Source organism: Pelecanus crispus, chromosome 12 (genome assembly GCF_030463565.1).
Source record: "Pelecanus crispus isolate bPelCri1 chromosome 12, bPelCri1.pri, whole genome shotgun sequence".
NCBI classification, from domain to species: Eukaryota; Metazoa; Chordata; class Aves; order Pelecaniformes; family Pelecanidae; genus Pelecanus; species Pelecanus crispus.
The window spans coordinates 23358654-23363403 of NC_134654.1; the positions used below are offsets into that span (position 1 = coordinate 23358654).

Below are 4750 nucleotides of genomic sequence, written 5' to 3' on the forward strand. Positions count from 1 at the left end.
AGGTCAAAAAATTGTGCCTGATCAGTAGCATAATTTCTGAGTTTATTTTTTGGCAAGTTACAGCATTGGCAATTTGCAAGTTTTGTAAATAAACCAACATGTAACAATTTTATCTTTTTGTTTACGTAGCATATGGTCCAACACGAAAAATACTGGCATCTTTGGCTCCTTTGTGGGTCAGAGGGTTTTAAGTGTGGTTTTCTTTTTTACTAAGTATATTATCATAGGTCCAAAATGACCCTGGCCCCACACTGAGGTTATGCTACCTTTTCTATACAGGGAATGTACAACTGACAGTATTCGGAAGTCCCCTGTTTTTCTTCAGTATTTATTTGGGCTGAAAATCTCTATTCTAAGAGCATTGGAAAACAAATCTTGGTCTAACTGAAATTTGGTGGCAACCCTCAATCAGTTAGTTTCCTTTAAAAAGCCATCTATCTTTCTCTGAGCACTGCTGCAATAAACCTAGTAACACTCTCCAAATTAGATTTCTGTTATGGTTATTTGGGGCTATTTCAATACTTTTATGAAATTGAGTCATCTTCTCTTACAACGATATTACTAATTAAAACCAAGAGGAGCAACTGCTTACACAGCTTGGTGGGTATGATTGCAGAGTTACTCGAGCGCATGTTACAGCATATGTATCCTCTGGGAACATCAGATGAATAAAAGTTGTTAAGCTATCCAAGAGCGAATGTCACATTCCTCAAGCAAAAGCTTGAGTGAACTCTGATGCCCATCTGAGAGTCTAAAAAGGTCTCCAAACATTAAGCAGAAAAGGCAGTTTGCCACAAGGATTGATTTCGTTATATCCCTCTGGCCCATTCATGGGATACTGCTGCAGCCTGCTACTCCAGGGTATTTTGACCTCTGGATCTGACAAAAGAATTTGAGCAAGGACTCGTGCTAAGAGAGACAACGTTGCCATGGAAAGCTGAACAAGCCTTTAAAATCACAGCTTTACCCTGTATCCCTGGCGCTCTGTATTTCTTCAAGCTTATCTAACAGTGTACATGGCAGGCTTTTATCTCCAAAATCTAGCCAAAAAGTTGGTGCCGTTTTACTACTCTGTGTCCTTCATCAGGCTGGCATTTTCAGATGGAGACCCAAGAACTAGATCTCTCTATAATAGTGACATGATTTCCGCACATAAAAATGTTTTGAATTACATTTAAAGCACGTTCAAAGGCATGAGGATTTAGTCAAGCACAAGTAGCTGAAAGCAACAGTAGTCATGGTGCCTACATCTCCAGACAAAAAATGTGAATATTAATTGCTCTCCTTCAAGAAATTATAACACATCTTAATTGGTGTTTTGGCTTCACAGGAGGGTTGGTAAATAAGGACATCCAAGATCCTCCTTATTGTTAAGTTTTAGTGATCTCAGACTGGCTGAATTCATCATTTTAAGTTACCAGTCAAAAGGCAAGAACATATGGAGACAATTAAGTATCTTCTAAAATAAATCATCTGAATTGGTTTTATTTCCTTCAAGCTTATGTAAGTTTACTACTATTTCTGCAAGCATTCTTATGAGGCCTATTATTTGAATATTTTTGTAAATAACAGTCCTCATCACTGAATGTCTGAACCTACCTGCCAAAATGAAACAAATATCTTATGTAAGCCAAGATGTTAAAAACATTTTCCTGTAGCCAGAACTTTGAAATTCTCTATTCAGGAATCCAGATGACTGAAGAGCATTACAGAAATGGATTAAAAATATCATCAGCTGTTCCAGTTATCAAAATATTATCAAATTCTTCCTTGTGGATGCAGATGTACCCACTGCACTCACACTGCAACTCTATTTTTCATTAATTTTCTATTAAGCCCATTTTTTCTCAAGCGGGATTTCAAGGCATGCAAAGCCTTTTAAAAGAATTCAAAAATTTATGTTCAAGGTAATTGAAAACAACATGTTGTTTTCTGCATTTTTGTGTGGTCACTGCAGGACAAAAAGGCTCTCTTGAGGCTCTGCGCTTGTGTCACTGCTATAAATTCTTGTGCCACTGGCATTAGCTTAACACAACGTGACTGATCTAATTAGACACGATGTATCACAGCAGCTGCACGCCAGCCTGGAAACTCAAATAGGCCTTTTCAGGTGATGGTGGCTTTATGTGTTCCTTCCACCCAGAGCAGCTGATTAAAACCGCGTATATTTTCAAGCTTGAAGCTGAAGCCCTTCCACAGCCCCCCGGGCCGTTGTGACACAGTGCCAGGCAAAGGCAGCGCTGAGCCCCATGGGACCCCCGTGGCCAGGGGCAAGCTCCAGCCCTGCCTGCCCCAGCCAGGGGGGCACCTCCACCCCACAGCTGCGGGCAAGGCAAAGGGGCAGCATGGCTGGGGAGTTTGGGTGCATCCAGTTGGGCACCTACATGGAGATCAAGTACAGCAATGGACATCCACTGGCACTGGTGACAGACCTCCATGAAAGCACTTCCAGCATCACTGTGGAGTGGCTCAAGAAAGGGGCCGACAAGAGCAAGCAGGTGGATCTCCAGCTCATCTTTGCCCTCAATCCTTACCTGGCCCCAAAGAGCAAGTCCAAGACCAGCATCAAGGCCCCACTGTCAGCAAAAGGGGGACTGGTGAATGAATGGCTGTCACAGCCTGTCAAAGTGAAGAAGCCATCTGGGGACAGCAGGGGCCCCATGGCTGCCCATCCTGACTCCAGGGGCTGAAGACCCAGGTGGACATCACCATGTGTATGGCAGATAGAAAGGCTGCAAGAACAGTGGGAACGCCAGTGGCTGGAGATGCGGGAGCGGTAAGCCCAGCAGGCTTTTGCTTCACTCCACCCCAGGACTGACGTGATGGCCATGATCCAGAAGTGCCACAGCCACTTGGACTGCGAGGCACTGCAGGACACCACACCATGCCAGCCCCATCATGTCTGCCTGCGTGTTCAGAAACAGAGACTGAACCAACAGGAGGCTGAGCAAAACGACTTCAAGGTAGTAACAGTGCCCTGCCAGGACATGGTGATGGTACATGAAGCTAAGCCGAAGCTGGACCTCACATGGTACCTGGACAACCAGGACTTCCACGTTGACCATGCCTTCGATGATTGTGCCACCAATGACCTGGTGTACAGGCACACCACCCAGCCCCTGGTGGAGACCATCTTCCAGGGGAGCATGGCTACCTGCTTTGCCTGTGGCCAGACAGGCAGCAGCAAGACACACACCATGAGGGGAAGTTTATCAAGAACTCTGAGGCCTCCGAAGGGATCTACATCATGGTCGCTGAGGATGTCTTCCACAGGCTGCAGGACCCCAGCTGCCAGAAACTGGAGCTTTGAGTCTATGGGGTCTTCTTTGAGATTTATGGGAGCTAAGTGTTTGATCTTCTGAACTGGAAGAAGGAGCTGAGAGTGCTGGAAGATGGTAAACAGCAGATCCAAGTAGTGGGACTGTAGGAGGAAGAAGTCACCACTGTGGAAGATGTCATCAAGCTAATTGAAACGGGTAGCAAGTGTCGCACGTCAGGCAAGACCTCTGCCAACACTCGATCCTCCCGGAGCCATGCTATCTTCCAGATCACACTCAAGAAGAGAGGGCATTTGTATGCCAAGTTTTCCCCGATTGATTTGGCTAGGAATGAGCAAGGAGCTGACATCTCCACTGCAGACAGGCAAACAAGGCTGGAGGGGGCTGATATTAATAAAAGCCTCATGACACTCAAGGAGTGTATCAGGGCATTGGGGCATAACAGAGCCCACACCCTGTTCAGGGCTAGCAAACTCACCCAGGTCCTGAGGGACTCATTTATAGGGGAAAACTCCTGTACCTGCATAATTAATAGTATCTCCCCAGGAATGAGATCCCACAGGCACACCCTTAACTCCCTATGGTATGCCAACTGCGTGAAGGAGCTGGTGGTGAATTTAAATGCCCTTGGACAACCCTGTCAGGGGGTGTTCAGGTTCCCACATCAGCTGAAAGACATGAAGAAACCCTGAACTATTCAGAACTGTCCCGGGACAGCTGAGTTACAGCTATTTGGGGTTCAGGCAGACAAGGAAGTCTCATCCCAGTTATTTACTTTCAGTGCTGGGGGGAAAACACAGAAGAAGAGAAAAGAGGTGGATGAGAAAACACTTATGGAGGAGCATCGGGAATCTCTGTAGTGGTTGAAAGTATTCTTAGAAATGGCTGGGGAAGTAGACTACAATGTAGATTTTTATGCTGCACAGTTTGAATCAGTCCTGGGTCAAGAAATTGGCATCCTTACCAAGATCCAAGAAAAAGTCAGATTATTCCAGTCAGCTCTTTGCAAGGAAGAGCAGGACAGCAACCAGAGCTGCATGAAGAGATCCCATATGCTGTAAGCTGTGCTGGAGACCCCTGGACCCTGAAACTGCTGCAAAATCAGAGCTGTTATGATGCCACTGCGTCAACTGCTCAACAACTTGAATGCTTAAAAAATCTTAAATAGAGTCTGCAGTGATATCTGGGTTGTTTTTTTTCTTGAAAATAGTGGGTTAGACATGTAGGAAAATAGTACAGTGTTGTTTCCAGGTATTTTTCACTGTAGAAAGTAAAATTGTGCAGTTGTGAGGATCTAACCTGTAGGAAAAGGCAAGAATTTACAGAAAATGTATCTCACCTCATCTGGGCAGGTTTCCTCCTCATGTCTGTAATATGTATATATACACGCACACATATATATGTACCTCCCTAGATAAGGCCTGCTCCAGGGTTGTGTGAAACTGTGCCAAAATGAAAGTCACATTCCCAGG

General features: G+C 45.0%; 1 pseudogene; it reads left to right on the top strand.

The window, feature by feature from the left end:
• The first annotated feature begins 2345 nt into the window (after positions 1-2345).
• Positions 2346-4339, top strand: LOC104029031 (kinesin-like protein KIF2A pseudogene; annotated as a pseudogene).
• Positions 4340-4750: the final 411 nt, after the last annotated feature.